Genomic DNA, 18,773 nt, shown 5'->3' on the forward strand with positions numbered 1-18,773 from the left:
TGCTGCACTCAATATGCCAGCAAATTTGGAAAACTCAGCCGTGGCCACGGAACTGGAAAAGGTCAGTTTTCCTTCCAATCCCAAAGAAAGGCAATGCCAAAGAATGCTGAAACTACCACACAATTGCACTCATCTCACATGCTACTAAAGTAATGCTAAAATTCTCCAAGCCAGACTTCAGTAATACGTGAACTGTGAACTTCCACATGTTCAAGCTGGTTTTAGAAAAGGCAGAGGAACCAGAGATCAAATTGCCAACATTTGCTGGATCATCGAAAAAGCAAGAGAGTTCCAGAAAAAGCATCTATTTCTGCTGTATTGACTATGCCAAAGCCTTTGACTGTGTGGATCACAATAAACTGTGGAAAATTCTGAAAGAGATGGGCATACCAGACCACCTGACCTGCTTCTTGAGAAACCTGTATGTAGGTCAGGAAGCAACAGTTAGAACTGGACATGGAACAACAGACTGGTTCCAAATAGGAAAAGGAGTATGTCAAGGCTGTATATTGTCATCCTGCTTATTTAACTTCTATGCAGAGAAACTTCATGAGAAACGCTGGCTGAAGGAAGCACAAGCTGTAATCAAGATTGCCAGGAGAAATATCAATAACCTCAGATATGCAGATGACACCACCCTTATGCCAGAAAGTGAAGAAGAACTAAAAAGCCTCTTGATCAAAGTGAAAGAGGAGAGTGAAAAGTTGGCTTAAAGTTCAACATTCAGAAAACTAAGATCATGGCCTCCAGTCCCATCATTTAATGACAAATAGATGGGGAAACAGCGGCTGACTTTACTTTTCTGGGCTCCAAAATCACTGCAGGTGGTGATTGCAGCCATGAAATTAAAAGACGCTTACTCCTTGGAAGGAAAGTTGTGACCAACCGAGATAGCATATTAAAAAGCAGAGAATTACTTTGCCAACAAAGGTCTACATAGTCAAAGCTATGGTTTCAGGTTGACAAGTATGGATGTGAGAAGGCTGAGTGACAAAGAATTGATGCCTTTGAAATGTGGTGTTGGAGAAGACTCTCAAGACTGCAAGGAGATCAAACCAGTTAATCCTAAAGAAATCAATCCTGAGTATTCTTTGGAATGACTGATGCTAAAGCTGAAGCTCCAATACTTTGACCAACTGTTGCAAAGAACTGACTCATGGAAAAGACCCTGATGCTGGGAAAGATAGAAGGCAAGAGGAGAAGGGGACAACAGAGGATGAGATGTTGGATGGCATCACAGACTCAATGGACATGAGTTTGAGCATGCTCTGGGAGATGGTGAAGGACAGGGAACCCTGATGTACTGCTCCACATGGTCACAAACAGTTGGACACGACTGAGCGACTGAACGACAATAACAAACTAATATTAATTGGATAAAAAATTCATTTAAGAATTGTTAATGATATTTCTTGTCAAATAAAAGAGGCACCTTCATTTGATGACACTGATTCAGAAGCTTTGCCTTCAGATCTGAAATATTTTGTACAAGTATAGAGTAACTAGCCAAAGCAAGTGTTCAACTTAAAGGAAGATGACCTCAAGAGGAAGGTCAAAGGCCCTGCTTTTCTGTGATGACCTAACTTTATATCCCTTTTGTCTATTTATTACCAGCACAATACATACCTACATATTTAGGCATGCATCATATTCATGTAATTTCTTTCTATCTTCAGGTATTCCAAAGTTTTTATTAATGTTAATAAAAATATAATGATGCAACATAACAAAGATTTTATCATTACAATTTTATGAATTTTTTCAGTACTGTTTTTCTAAAATCATTAAGGTTCTGAATTGGTCAGTTGAATTTTTTATGCATACTTTTCTGAATTTGGGGTAAAAATCACATTTTAAAATTGACTTTATAGATTTATAAAATTAAGAATTCTTAGGGCACATTTCTCATGAATGTGAAAAGGTATGTGTGTGTGGGGTGTGTGTAAGTATTCAATTCACAAAGAAAGTTTTCATTGTGCTTCTTTCTTATACCTCCTTACATCATTTTGTACTGATTTGTGACATACTGAGGTGCCTAATGAAACATGAAATGTTTAATTAACTGTCTAATATTATTCTTCAATGATAGATTAGAAAATCCATGAAGGTAGGAACCATATTTTTCTTGTTTCCTGCTGTGTCCCCAGGCACAAGTACAATGTCTGTGATATAGTAACCATTTAATAAATAAATTCTTGTTGCCACAGTAAATTAAATCATATTTTATTTTATTTAGAAGAAATATAAAGAGAAAATTGCATCTCAGACACTCTTCACACAAATAATCTTCAATGGGTCTGTGAGGAGTTGATATCTCATTTTACTTTTAAGGCTGAGGTTTACATTTATTTTCTAGAAGGTGCTGAAAACATCCTCACAGGCAAGCACCAGAGAGAAGAGAATGCTTTTGTCTAGATCTTGGGCTTTGTCAGAGAGGAGAATCACTCTTCAAATGCTGTCAGCTTAGATGGTTGCACTGAAACTGTTCAATTAAGCCTCTGATAGAGGATCAAGTAGACTGCCACTTTGGGCAGCTAGATCAATAATAATAATTCCCTGTATTTGTATAGCAAGCACTTAAACCTCCAAAAAGTACTTTCACATCTATTGTCTAATTTTATCTTTACAAGAACAGGGTCAGATATGAGGGTCAAATCACCTTTTCCATTTCACAAATGAGAATAGTTTAGGACCTGAAAAGTTAACTACCATTGTCAGCAAAGATGGAACAAGCATAAGACCCTAGCTTTCCTACATCTGAGTTAATTGCGCTGTTCAAAGGATAACCCTGCCCCACGATACAACCACCTTTTACGATGTACACATACTTATATTTCAGTTCAGCAGCAGCAGCACAGTTAACCATATACCTGCCATTTCTGAGAAGATATAAATGATGAGGAGGAAAGACAGGAATCCAGTGATCTGCTACCAGATCAGAGACAGCATTCCGATGGAAACACTGTGGTGGTACAGTACAAAGATCACAGGGTGCAAAGAACTTGTGTGTGTGTACTATGGCGTTTCAGTTGTATATGACTCTTTGTGATCCTATGGACTGTAGCCCACCAGGCTCCTCTGTCCATGGGATTCTCCAGGCAAGAACACTGGAGTGGGTTTCCACACCCTCCTCCAGGGGATCTTCTCAACCCAAGGAGTGAATTCGTATCTCTTTTTTTTTTTCCCAGTGGGTTTTGTCATACATTGATATGAATCAGCCATGGAATTCGTATCTCTTATGTCTCCTGTATCAGCAGGCAGGTTCTTTAACACTAGCGCCATCTGGGAGGCCCTTCATAGAACTCAGAACCGGACAAATACAGACTGTATCTACTCCCAGCATTGGGACATACTAACCTTTACTAACATTAGCAAATAGGACTATTTATGGCTACTAAAGGATTTTAAGAATTAAACCTTACAATGAGTGTGCGTGTAGGCAATTTAGCATTAAATCCATTTTTCTATACTTTGTCTGAGACTACATTGTCCCAATGTCCATTTGCCTCTTCTATATTATCCATATTAACAACAAAAAATTTCATTTAATAGTGGTAACACTGTATTCACTAAAACTGTTTCCCAGACTCCTGATAGAGGATAATCTAAAGGGTTTTGACCAATGAGAGGTAAAAATAAGTTGCTTTTCAGGATTTACATAGGTGTCGGGAACAGCATGTGCCTTTCTTTCTTTGCCCTTCCACCTCCTGCCTGGCATCTGAACAGGTAGATGGAGGAAAAAACCTGTCACCGCAGAGGGGCACAACCACAGGCTAAGGATGGTCAAACAGATGTGATGGATCTCAAGTCCCTGATTACATCGTGGAGCTACTGCATGACCCCTTGACCCTTACATGCAAATCTTCATTTTGTGACAACAAGTAAACATCCTAACTGTTCCAGTCACTGTTTGTGAGAATTTCTGTAAAAGCCACACAAACTCCCATCTGATATAACTAATGTCCTTTTATTCAACTTCTCTAAAGGGTTTCATAATCCATCCTGAATAGCACTGCTAGGTTAATATTTGTAAAATAAAAATAAATAACACGTTGAAGACTCTGAGTCAGCTTCTATACTAAGAATACACACATGCCTTAATAGCAAAATAAGTTACTGGTGAAGCCAGAGTTCAAATCTAGGAGGTACACAATCAGACTCAGACTATGCACTGTTCCCTGACTTAGGGCCTGGTGTGGTACGAGTTTTGGTTTCATGACTTGCCAATTGTGTGACATTGCCAGACATAGACCGAAAGACTGGATTTGACCTTATAAAATAAATTAAATACCTCCCAAGAGGTAGGGACCACTATTATCACATATTACAAATGAGGAAAGAAAAGTTTAAAGAGATGAATCAACTTCCCAGGAGTACACATCTAGGGAGGGGCAGAGCCACGGACACAGCTCTCTGACTCCAAAGCCACACTTCTCATGAATACACTCTGCTGTCTTAATTCCACATATAGAATGTCAACGTCCAATTTCTGCTATGAGAAGTTTAGTACTTAAAACAAGAAACCTCTTCAGCAAAGTCTGAAAGCTTATATGCATACAGAAGCCTCTTCTGGTTGGAAATGAGGCCACATCATGTCAGATTTTCACTCTGTTCAGCTGTGTTCTAGAGGGCTCACGCTGACTAAATCCATGAAACACGATATAGTCTGCTGCTAAATCACTAATAATATGACAGATTTCATACAGCTTAAAGAGTCAAATATATTCCTCAGAATATTTTGTTCTTGGTGGCAGATATTTACATTTGTAGGAGAGTCCCAGCATTAACCCTTCAATGCCTAGGGAGAGAGATAAATCAGTCTCTACTATCTAGTACAAAATTATCAGCCTTCTTATTTTGTTTTTAAATTCTCTCATATGAAGGCAGACATCAGCATTTCTGTTTCCTTCCCCTTAGCATCTGGAATATCCATGATCCAGGAAGTATTTCTGTGAATTTAGAGCCTAAAATGTCACCACATGCTGCTGCTAATAATAACACATAATAATAACTGCTGTGAAAGTTCTTTAGCTGTCAGCTCTATTTTTATTTCATTTAAAAAATAATAATTTCAGTGCCCATTGCTGTGACTCTGAGTGCATTTACAAACCAAAAACATATTTTCCATTTTGAAAAAAGTAAAAGAGCAACATCCAGCTCATTCAGATCTTAAGCCTCAGGCGAAAGAACTGCCTAGGCTTCCTACAGAAAAAAAAAGTGGTGACGTTTAAGTGGCCAAGAACTGAACGAGGGTAGCAACAGAAGTTAGATTCATGGAATCCAAAAAGCAGGTATCCTCCAAGGTTATCTGATTCAACTATCATCTGTTGTATTAACATTTCTCTCTTCATGACCACATGCAAAAACGCAAACAAGATATCACAGGAAATGCCTGTTTACCATAGTTTTCCCTTCATTGATGGAAAATTCATTCTGAATCAATCAGTTCCATTTTAAGTCAATGGCAAAATGTTTTTGTTTGTTTTTTTTTGCTCTTATCTGTCTTTTCTATTTTGTTTTTCTATTAGGACTAAACTATACTCCATGAGAAGGAAATGGCAACCCACTCCACTATTCTTGCCTGGAAAATCCCATGGACAGAGGAGCCTGGTGGGTTACAGTCTATGGGGTCACAAAAGAGTGGAACAGGACTTACTGACTAAACAACAATAACAGTATTCCACGAAGCTTCTACTCAGTAACTCTGCTTCCGAGTCCTGTAGCCAACAGACTAGTCTATCCATAATCTTTCAGTTATTCAAAGATGGCAAGCATTTAAGTCCCAAGACTTATATTATGCAAAACAACTTATATATAAATTTTAAATGACTCTAAAACATTTAGAATAGAACATATTCAGCTGACTCTACAAAAAAAGTGTCCATATTCAAAATTAGCAAGAATTCCAGATGTGGTTTAACGACATATAGAACTGAAATGGATACTTGTAAGCCGCAATGATCTTTCCTGTGAAACCCTTCCACACTGAAGGCTATAAGGATGGTCTGGATACCTTCAACATCACTGTCTTCAACACCAGTCATCACATAAATGCTTCATCTTTTCTGATAGTATGGTAGGTGTCCCATTTTCAACCTTATCTCTCCTTCTCACTTCTCATCTCCTCTTTTCTTCCCACCTCCCCGGAGTTGCAATCAGCAGATAAATGCTAAAGGACTTTGCATGTGATTTCTCCTATTGCAATATATTCTTAATTCTTATTTTTCTTTCAAATGAAAATGCATTCACTGTTTCCCTGATCTCGTAAGTCAGATTTCATGTTACACAGTCTCATAATACCATTGATCTTTACATCCAGAACTTGTAAAACACATCAGCCATTGTGATTTTACATTTATTCAATAACCATCTGTCTACCCATTTAGATTATGAACTCCATAGGGAAGACAGATTGCTTTTGTCTTTGCTTATGTATCCTTAGCACTAAGCTCAAATCTTAGTTCATAGTGGATGATCAGTAAATGTTTGTTGAATAAAACATTGCATAGATGATTGAAAGGAAAATGAAATAAAATTTTCATAGAGAGAAACTAGGTAGATTGGTGGCAATAAATTTAGTAGAATGAATAAGCTAAAACCTCACTGACCCTGTGAATGCAAGTGTGCATACATATACCTGTTTTCAAGTATGTTTATGAGTTAGGTGCACATCGTAGAATGAGAATACGGGGGCGGAGGAGGGGGGGCTCCCGCCTCCCCTGCCTCCCCGTCCACCACCCCGACGGCCGCCGCGCCGCGCCACACCCCTGCCGCCCCGCCGTTAAAAAAATAAAAAAATAAAAAAAATAAAAGATAAAAATAAGACATGGGGGAATGTGAGAAACAATCTGTTGGGGAACACTATGCAGTTAGTATACCTGGAACACAAGTTTTATGTGTAAAAGGAGAGGAGATCAGGAAAGGATGCATGATTAGACTTGATTATGGTCAGCAAGTAACAGAACTTTTGTATCAGGATATAGATTTGAAGCAAAATGAGCAGACAACAGGGAGCTAAAGAAAAAATTGAAATCTGAGAAAAACAGTGTTCTAGACATTTGTGGTTATCTACCAACCATCCTATCCTTTATCAGGCAATAATTATAATTTTGCATTTTATACAGCTCATGAAGTTCTCATGGCAAGTATGCTGGGGTGGTTTGCCATTTCCTCCTCCAGTGGATGGAAAGAATACACAGAAGAACTGTACAAAAAGATGTTAATGAGCTGGATAACTATGATGGTATGGTCAGTAACCCAGAGCCAGACACTCTGGAGTGTGAAGTCTAGTGGGCCTTAGGAAGCACTGCTGACAAAAAAGCTAGTGGATGTGATGGAATTCCAGCAGAGCTATCCAAAACCTTAAATTGATGCTATCAAAGTGTTGCACTCAATATGTCAGCAAATTTGGAAGACCCAGCAGTGGCCACAGGACTGGAAAAGGTCAATCCTCATCCCAATTCCCAAGAAGAGTAGTACTAAATAATGTGCTGACCATCAGACAATTGCACTCATCTCACACGCTAGTAAAGTCATGCTTAAAATCTTGCATGCTAGGATTCAGCATTATGCAAACCAAGAATTCCCAGATGTCCAACCTGGGTTTAGAAAAGGCAGAGGAACCAGAGATCAAATTACCAACATTCACTGGATCATAGAGAAATCAAGGGAATTCCAGAAAAAGCATCTACCTCTGTTTCATCGACTATGCTAAAACCTTTGACTGTGTGTATCACAACAAACTGTGGAAAGCTCTTAAGGAGATGGGAATACCAGACCATCTTACCTGTCTCCTAATAAACCTGAATGAGGGTTAAGAAGCAACAGTTAGGACCCTGTATAAAACAATTGATTGGTTCAGGATTGAGGAAGGATTTTGACTGGGCTCTCTGCTGTCACCTTGTTTATTTAAGCTATACACTGAGCACATCATGAGAAATGCCAAGGTGGATGAGTTACAAGCTGGAATCAAGATAGGCAGGGAAAACACCAATAATCTCAGATAGGAGGTTGATACCACTCTCATGGAAGAAATTGAAGAGGAACTACAGAACTTCTTGATGAGGGTGAAGGAGGAGAGTGAAAGAGCTGGCTTAAAACTAAATATTTAAAAAAAAACAAAACACTAAGATCATGGCATCTTGCCCATTACTTCAAGGCAAATAGAAGTGGAAAATATGGAAGTAGTGACAGATTTCCTCTTCTTGGGCTCTCAAATCACTATGGATGGTGACTGTGGCCATGAAATCAGAAGATGATTGCTTCTTGGCAGGAAAGCTATGGCAAACCTAGACAGTGTGTTGAAAAGCAGAGACATTACTCTCCCAACAAAGGTCTGTATAGTCAAGGCCACGGTCTTCCCAGTAATCATGTATGGTTATGAGAACTGGATCATATAGAAGGCAGAATGCCAAAGAAATGATGCCTTCAAACTGTGGTGCTAGAAAAGACTCCTGAGAGTCCCTTGGGCAGCAAGGAGATCAAACTAGTTAATCTTAAGGGAAATGAACCCTGAATACACATTGGAAAGACTGATGCTGAAGCTGAACCTCCAGGATTTTGGTCACCTGATGCAAACAGCCGAATCATTGGAAAAGTCTCTGATTCTGGGAAAGACTGAGGGCAGAAGGAAAAGAGGGCATCAGAGGATGAGATGGCTAGATGGCATAAATGATGCAATGGACATGAACTTGGGCAAACTTTGGGAGATGGTGAGGGACAGGGAGGCCTGGTGTGCATGGGGTCAGTCCATGGGGTCACAAAGGGTTGTACATGACTGGGCAACTGAACAACAGCAATTATAACTTTGCATTAAAAAGACCATTCCTCCCTACTCTTAGTCCATGTGGATACTGTGTGGCTGATGCTATCCCCTTGCATAAGGTAATACATATGACCCAGATGCAGCAAATGAAGGCACTTAATACAATAACTGGTTCAGGGGTAGGAGCCTAATCCAATGGATCCAACAAGATTGAAATGTGAATCCATACAACTGCTAAACTCCTATACTATCAGTCTGAAAATTCTGCCACAATAAGCAGACAAGCAATCAGAAAATGAAATTACCACCAAGGAACATTAACCCCAGAGAAGGGGAAAGTTGATGACTGATAGTAATGTTTGGATCTAGAAGCACCTAGATTTGAAGCCAAAAACCAAAAAATTCTTTTGTTGTTGTTGTTTAATTGAAAGTGACTTACACAAAAAAATTGGCTAAGGCTTTAGGTTACTGAACAGAAATATTTTGAATCCTGACAATGTTGGAATAATAGAATAAAGTTAGAAGTCGAAGAGAAGGGATAATTTATTTGTGCTAATTTATTTGTATTTTCAGTACAAGTGATAGACTTAAAATTTAAAGTTAATCAAGTAATACAACATAACTATACTGGAAGATACAGATGTGACTCAAGAGTCAATAAATATATTGTGGTGGTAGTATGTAAGTGAGGAGAAATTTTACCACCAAAATATAGTATGGCGGTAGAAGGAAATGAAGGGAAGGAGAATGTTGTAGCTATAGAAAAAAGGCTAATCAATATTATAAAAAATTATAGATTAATACCAGAAAATTCTCATTTATTGTTTGTGGGAGTTGCTGTAACTCTAGCTTCTATGGGGTCAATTTGGAAATTTATCTATTTAAATTAAAAATGTACATATTCTTTGGTTCAGAAGTTCTACTCCTAAGAATTTTTTCTGTGATCTTAACTATACAAGGACATAATGAAGTCTACAGAAAGATATTTAATGCAGCAATTCTGCTAAAAAAAAAAAAAAAGAAACAGGCTAAATATGAATCTATCAGTTCAGTTGCTCAGTCATGTCTGACTCTTCGCAACCCATGAACCGCAGCACACCAGGCCTCCCTATCCATCAGCAACACCCAGAGCCTACCCAAACTCATATCCATTGAGCCAGTGATACCATCTAACCATCTCATCCTCTGTCATCCCCTTCTCCTCCTACCTTCAATATTTCCCAATAACAGAGTCTTTTCAAATGAGTCAGTTTTTTGCATCAGGTAGCCAAAATATTGGAGTTTCAGCTTCAACATCAGTCCTTCCAATCAACACTCAGGACTGATTTTCTTTAGGATAGACTAGTTGGATCTCCTTGCAGTCCAAGGGACTCTCAAGAGACTTGTACAACACCACAGTTCAGAGGCATCAATCCTTCTATGCTCAGCTTTCTTTATAGTCCAACTCTCATATCCACACATGACTACTGGAAAAACCATAGCCTTGACTAGACGGACCTTTGTTGGCAAAGTAATGTCTCTGCTTTTTAATATGCTCTCTAGGTTGGTCATAACTTTCCTTCCAAGGAGAAAGAGTCTTTTAATTTCATGGCTGCAATTACCATCAGCAGTGATTTTGGAGCCCCAAAAAATGAAGTCAGCCACTGTTTCCCCATCTGTTTGCCATGAAGTGATGGGACCAGATGCCATGATCTTAGTTTTCTGAATGTTGAGCTTTAAGCCAACTTTTCACTCTCCTCTTTCTCTTTCATCAAGAGGCTCTTCAGTTCTTCTTCACTTTCTGCCATAAGGGTGGTATCATCTGCATATATGAGGTTATTGATATTTCTCCCGGCAATCTTGATTACAGCTTATGCTTCATCCAGCCTAGCATTTCTCATGATGAACTCTGCATATAAGTTAAATAAGCAGGGAGACAATATGCAGCCTTGATATACTCCTTTTCCTATTTGGAACCAGTCTTTGTTCCATATCCAGTTCTGTTGTTTCCTGACCTGTATACAGGTTTCTCAAGAGGCAGGTCAGGTGGTCTGGTATTCCCATCTCTTTCAGAATTTTGCACAGTTTGTTGTGATCCACACAGTCAAAGGCTTTGGCATAGTCAATAAAGCAGAAATAGATGTTTTTTTCTGTAACTCTCTTGCTTTTTCGATGATCCAGCGGATGTTGGCAATTTGATCTCTGGTTCCTCTGCCTTTTCTAAAACCAGCTTGAACATCTGGAAGTTCATGGTTCACGTATTGCTGAAGCCTGGCTTGGAGGATTTTTAGCATTACATTACTAGTGTGTGAGATGCGTCCGATTGTGTGGTAGTTCGAGCATTCTTTGGCATTGCCTTTCTTTGGGATTGGAATAAAAACTGACCTTTTCCAGTTGTGGCAACTGATGAGTTTTCCAAATTTGCTGGCATATTGAGTGCAGCACTTTCACAGCATCATCTTTCAAGATTTGAAATAGCTCAACAGGAATTCCGTCACCTACCCTAGCTTTGTTTATAGTGATGCTTCCTAAGACCCACTTGACTTCACATTCCAGGATGTCTGGCTCTAGGTGAGTGTGAGTGATCACACCATCGTGATTATCTGGGTCGTGAATATCTTTTTTGTACAGTTCTTCTGTGTATTCTTGCCAACTCTTCTTAATATCTTCTGCTTCTGTTAGGTCCATACAATTTCTCTCCTTTATTGAGCCCATCCTCGCATGAAATATTCCCTTGGTATATCTGATTTTCTTGAAGAGATCTCTAGTCTTTCCCAATCTATTGTTTTCCTCTATTTCTTTGCATTGATCTCTAAGGAAGGCTTTCTTATTTCTCCTTGCTATTATTTGGAACTCTGCATTCGAATGGGTTTATCTTTCCTTTTCTCCTTTGCTTTTTGCTTCCCTTCTTTTCACAGCTATTTGTAAGCCCTCCTCAGACAGCCATTTTGCTTTTTTGCATTTCTTTTTCTTGGGGATGGTCTTGATCTCTGTTTCCTGTACAATGTCACGAACCTCCATCCATAGTTCATCAGATACTCTATCAGATCTAGTCCCTTAAATCTATTTCTCACTTCCACTGTATAATCATAAGGATTCATAATCATAATTCATAATCATATGAATCTATAGAACATATATTAAATGATGCTATGAGGTCACCACAAAGGATGACACAGTTGTATAGGAGTGGTATCTAGGATATATATTTTAAGTGGAAAAAGTCAAAGCAAATAATATGTAGACTATGCTGTTAGTAGAAAAACTGATACAAAGATTCTTTCAAATGTAAAGAGCTTCTCTGCAATGAATTGCCAAGAAATTAGATTACTAGTAGACAAAGAATGGAGACTTATCTCACCCAATTATTTATTTCCCCCATTTAATCTTTTGATTCTTATTTTTTATAGTATATGGAAATATTATGTGTTCACAGAATAAATAATCTATTTTTTAAATGGGTAAAGCAGAAGCAGAGCCAGAAGACTTCATAAGTGAGATTAAAAAGGAACCTCCAACCAAGATGGGCCAGAAACAATATGGATTGCTGCAGATCCAAAAGATTTTGAGGAAGATGTGATCATTTCAAAGAGGTCTTATACACCCATTTTTGGGTTTCCTACACATGCATTTATCAAATCCCTGACACCCAGATAACTCAGTAAATGCTTGTAAAAAAAAATCATTGGTCTGGAGAAGAGCTATTTTAGATCATGACTGAAAGATCTATGCTGCAAATACCCATGGAATACAGAAAGGTGAGTAAGCTGTCAGTCCTCTCCAGAGCAAGAAAGAAAAATCTGCCAATTATGCAGAGGATGTGAATATATATTTTTTAGTCTAAATTTATCCCGAAGCATCCTCTCAGGGTAACACTAGTTATTAAACCTCAGGTTACATTTTGCAATTGAGCAAGACTTAAAGTGAATGAGCCAAAGGATCAGGAATTATAATGTCTTTCATTCTGAAAATGGAATTGCCTCCAGTGTGCTACACTCTTCATACTCAAACTGTAGGTGAAGAAACTACTGGGTGTGTGTCAAACCTTCAGCTGAATATTGTTTTATTAGCTTTTACTATTAACACATATGTCTGTTCATAGTCATTTGCCAAAGTTTACCATAAATGTTTCATTTCAAATATTTCATAAAATGCTTCTATATCTTGAAGTCATCAGGAAGATGCCAAATGTGCAGAGGGAACAGGGGGGAGGGGACACCTGATGGGTGTATTTGTGAGAAAATCATATCCTTTATGTTTTCTGTCTAGAAACTTCTATCACAACTATGTTAAAATCATCAAAATATTTAAACCATTTGTTTAGAATTCTTCACTGTTCCATCTGTTTGAAGAACTCTAGAATGCAAGCCATTCTAAAAATAAAAATCAATGTTCCACATGCAAAAAATGAGGAAATATGATAAACCGATAAAAAACAGAACATATCTCAAATATATCATTTTTCATCACAGGGACCATTCCTCCTTATGAATCTAAGACAATGGTTTTACAGAAATGTAGGGCTTATTACATTAGACTATTTGATAGCAAAACTCACCTCCCTGTACTGTCCTCTTTCTGAGCGCCACCCCTCCCCCACCTCACCGCCAAGGTCTAGTCCAGAGCTGGGTTATATTTTGATATAACAGACACGCCACTTTCTATTATCTTCTCAACCACTGACTGGAAAAGAAAAGCTGTTCCTATCTTACTCATTTTTCTCAGCTACCTGGAAATATTAAAATCCTGTCATACACACCTTTTCTTTATTAATAAAAGTGTTCATCAGAACCTATTAGGATGATAAGGTCCCTTGAGACAGACGTTTGAGAGAAATAAAAACGTTATGTGTCAAATATAATGACCCCATAATATGCATGCCACTAACAGAAAATAAACTGTGTGACTCAGAGTTGACACTGCCCAAGTTTTCTGGTTCCTTCTTCCATGTCCCAGAAGGTGATCTGAAGGAAAAACATCTAAATAAGCATCTCCAATAAAATCCATGATACTTTATATACATAGAAGAGAACAGTGTATGTAAGTTTTCCCAGGAGGTACCGGGAAGAAATTTGTTAATAGCAATGAAGGCAGAAATCTTGATTATTATTTCTAACATTGATACTGGGTTTGTTGTTTTAGTCACTAAGCTGTGTTCGACACTTTGAGACCCCATGGACTTAGCCCACCAGAATCCTCTGTCCATGGGATTTTCCAGGCAACAGTACTGGAGTGGGTTACCATTTCCTTCTCCAAGGGATCTTCCCAAACCAGGGACAGAATCAGTGGTTCCCACATTGGCAGGTGGATTCTTGATTCTTTACCACTGAGCCAAACAGGGAAGCCCATGGTAAATTAAATAGCACACATCAATAAAGAAGTTGGAAAACAATCTTTAAACCTATATGTGATAAGTATTTTGGTTATATAAACATCTATTAATCAGCTTCATAATGTTTAACTGTTTTTTGCTTTTCTCAGTGTTAAATTTGCTTTCTTGTAGCTCAGAACTTTTAGTGAAATTCAATAAATCTTAAGGGTATTATATTCATATATGGTAGATGTCAATGGAAGGACAGGATGGTGGGTGAGAGCAAAAGCAAATACAATGCTAGACAATCATCTGACAGAACATTTAAACATAGCTTCTTTAAAAAAAACAATATAGGTGAGGTGGTTTCATTGAAAATAAAGAATGGTATCTCCTAATAATTGTTGGCACTGATTAGCATTAAAAGTTGTCAAATATTTCTACTTAGGAAAATATGCAAGTTAAGTCTTGGCTACACAGCTTGAATTAAATAAAACAGGACCTTTTCTTTGGTTCAACATGCATTTTAATCAAAAAACTTCTTCATTTAGTATCAGAATCTCTGCTTGTTATCTTTTATTCTGACTACAGTTTTTTCAATTGGATTGATATTGAAGATCATTTGAACTTCATTTTCCCCCAAAGTTAACCCTTTTTTGTTCTGGAAAGACAAGAAAAGAAAGTGAAGTAGCTTAGTCATGTCTGACTCTTTGCGACCCCATGGACTGTAGCCTGCCAGGCTCCTCTGTCCATGAAATGTTCCAGAAAGAATCCTGGAGTGGGTTGCCATTTCCTTCTCCAGGGGATCTTCCCGACCCAGCTATCGAACCCGAGTCTCTTGCATTGCAGGAAGACACTTTACCATCTGACCAACCAGGGTGAAGCTAGTTAAAAAAAATTTTTATATTTAGTTCATTTCAGTTCAGTTGCTCAGTTGTGTCTGACTCTTTGTGACCTCAGAGACTGTGGCACGTCAGGCTTCCCTGTCCATCACCAACTCCTGGAGCTTACACAAACTCATGTCCATAGCATCCATGTTGCCATCCAACCATCTCATCCTCTGTCATCCCCTTTTCCTCCTGCCTTCAATCTTTCCCAACATTAGGGTCTTTTTCAATGAGTCAGTTCTTCACATCAGGTGGCCAAAGTATTGGAGTTTCAGGTTCAGCATCAGTCCTTCCAATGAATTCCTTTAGGATGGACTGGTTGGATCTCCTTGCAGTCCAAGGGAATCTTGAGAGTCTTCTCCAACACCACAGTTCAAAAGCATCAATTCTTCAGTGCTCAGTTTTCTTTATAGTCCAACTCTCACATCCATACATGACCACTGGAAAAACCATAGCTTTGACTAGACAGACCTTTGTTGGTAAAGTAATGCCTCTGCTTTTTAATATGTTGACTAGGCTGGTCATAGCTTTTCTTCCAAGGAGCAAACATCTTTTAATTTCATGGCTGCAGTCACCATCTACTTGGTGCCCCAAGTAGTAACCTTGGAGCCCCCCAGAAACAAAATCTCTCACTGTTTCCATTCTTTCCCCATCTATTTGCCATGAACTAATGGGACATGGAAAATAGATGGGGAAACAGTGCAAAGAGTGTCAGACTTTATTTTTGGGGGCTTCAAAATCACTGCAGATGGTGACTGCAGCCATGAAATTAAAAGATGCTTACTCCCTGGAAGGAAAGTTATGACCAACCTAGATAGCATATTAAAAAGCAGAGACATTACTTTGCCAAAAAAGGTCCATCTGGTCAAGGCTATGGTTTTTCCAGTGGTCATGCATGGATGTGAGAGTTGGACTGTGAAGAAAGCTGAGCGCTGAAAAATTGATGCTTTTGAACTGTGGTGTTGGAGAAGACTCTTGAGAGTCCCTTGGACTGCAAGCAGATCCAACCAGTCCATCCTAAAGGAGATCAGTCCTGGGTGATCATTGGAAGGACTGATGCTGAAGCTCAAACTCCAGTACTTTGGCCACCTCATGCGAAGAGTTGACTCATTGGAAAAGACCCTGATGCTGAGAGGGATTGGGGCAGGAGGAGAAGGGGACAACAGAGGATGAGATGGCTGGATGGCATCACCAACTCGATGGGCATGGGTTTGGGTAGACTCAGGGAGTTGGTGATGGACAGGGAGGCCTGGTGTGCTGCGATTCATGGAGTCGCCAAGAGTCGGACACGACTGAGCGACTGAACTGAACTGAACTGAACTGAATGGGACTGGATGCCATGATCTTAGTTTTCTGAATGTTAAGTTTTAAGCCAGCTTTTTCATTCTCCTCTTTCACTTTCATCAAGGGGGTCTTTCATTCTTCTTCGCTTTCTGCTATAAGGGTGGTGTCATCTGCATATCTGAGGTAATTGCTTTATATTATATGCACATATACTTGTGTGTGTTTGCATGTGCATGTGTGTGTATAGTATATGTAGTGTAAGTCGCTCAGTTGTGTCCAACTCTGTGAATCCATGGACTGTAGCCCACCAGCTCCTTTCCATGGGATTTCCCTGGGCAAGAATACTGGAGTGGATTGCCATTTTCTTCTCCAGAGGATCTTCCTGACTTAGGTATCGAACCCAGGTTTCCTGCATTGCAGGCAGATTCTTTACTGTTTAAGCTACAGGGAATATCACTAAAGTATATGTAGTTGTATGGTAACTTTCTTCAGATTATGCAAATCATAGAAATTTTATGTTAAGAACTTACTTTTAGTTCCATTCAGTTTTTAAATCAAGGTTATTTTATAAAATTATTTGAAACTTACACTAATATCACATATAAAAGTTTCAAAATTATCAGTCAACACTTTCTGGAAAGCCTAAAAAAACAAACAAAAAAAAAGAATTCTAAAAAAAAAACCTCAGAATTCAACCTAGGTTTTCTCCACCTTTGTCATTTGCTTATGAAGTTTGGTCAGAGGAAGGCCCCTGCTCTTTTCCCCACTGTGAGTGGTGGAAAAATGTTCTTAAATTAGTTAATGCTTAGTTTACATATTATACAAGAGCACCATTGTAGACTATAGGCCAGCGAACCAGAAATGGCAAAACAAAACAAAAAAAGCCTGACCTGCATTAGTAGGAGAGTACTTACTTGATTTAAATTTACAAAGAATTTGATATGACATCCATGTTTCTACACAAAACAGGATTTGTTTTCAGCCACATTCACTCTGTCAATCAAACTTGCCATGAAAATTGATCCAAAAGTTTTATCCAAAACAGACAAAGACATCACTAGTGATATTTTTAATATAGGGAGGGGAGTAACTGCACTATATTTCTTGAAGATTATCTGGTTTTCTAGTGAGTGTGTATATAGTTTTGACAGCAAATGTACCATTCACTACTGTTTTTATAATTCTATAACATTAAGAGATTAATTTTTTAAAACTGATAGCTATGCATATAATTCATGTCTAAAAGCATTGCAAATAGTCCTTATCTAAGAATATTTGTTGCAAGTGATTCTTCAACAACAGCAATTCAAATTATTTCTGGTCACACGGGATAGTAATACAAAGATTACTATCTCTTATTTAGTACACATTAACCATTAACCAGTCATATATTCACTAGCAAATTTATTTCTGCATTTTTTAACTGACAAACTAGAAAAACCCCAATTCCTCATATTCCTCTTCAAACCAGATTTAATATCAAAAGTCCTTTCATTAACATTAAAAAAAAACTTTGACATATTCATCTTATATTGTTATGAGGGTCATGTTTTTAACTTTTGAAAATTATACTTTAGCACTCTAACAAAAGTCTTTGACTAATAAAATAGCCCTCCAGTGATGACTAAAGGAACAAAAGGCTGATCACAGAAACACAGAATAAACTGGCAGGCAAGTAGGTAATACTCAAATTTGACAGCAAGTTAAAAATCTACAGAATTAAACAAAGAGGAAATAAGGAAATCTAGTTTCTTAGGTCAATACAAAAATCTTAGAGCTCCATGGCACCAGTGTGATGAGCAAGGTAAGCTTTTCATGGACGAAACTGATAAAGAGCAGCAAGGTGGCTTACTGTGTACCTTCAAATGTTGCTTCAAAAAAAGATGTAAAAAAGAACATGGAAGAAGAACATGAGAGGACTGTTTTTAAGAAAATGTGAAACATTTCCAGAAAATAGTGATTTTTTTTTTTTTTAAGCTGCACCACATCGCATATTGGACCTTAGTTCCCCAGCCAGAAATCTAACCTGTGTTTCCTGGAAGCACAGAGTCTTAACCACTGGACCCCCACAGAAGTTCCAAAAATAGCATATTGAGAAATTAAAAGCACAGGTTCCTGGATTATAGAGAATTGGGTTCAAATTCTATCATCTCATTTACCAGATTTTTTATAAAATTTAAGCTAGTTACTTAAATTCTCTGTGCTTGTGCTTTTTTAGGGAAATAATTATTCCAAAGAGAGAATAATGATATCTATCTGAGATGAATATTAAATTTGAAAATGTACATAAAGCACTTAGCACAGTGTCACACACATACTAAAGTAATTTGATAAATGACTTATTACTTCTAATGATTTAGGAAGATTTTGAAAGGTGTAGATAATTTGCAGTGCCTTGAAGAAAAGAAGCCATCAAACTTCGAACATTAATGTTGTGATCTTATTGTCTGCTGAGGCTGGTGGATCCAAGGGAATAACTGGGTTTGCTGAAGCTAAGATAGATACAAACGCTGGGTGCTAAGTCTGCCCTGAGTAATGGTATTTGACA

The sequence above is a fragment of the Cervus elaphus genome, chromosome 29 (assembly GCF_910594005.1).
Source record: "Cervus elaphus chromosome 29, mCerEla1.1, whole genome shotgun sequence".
In the NCBI taxonomy this organism is placed as follows: Eukaryota; Metazoa; Chordata; class Mammalia; order Artiodactyla; family Cervidae; genus Cervus; species Cervus elaphus.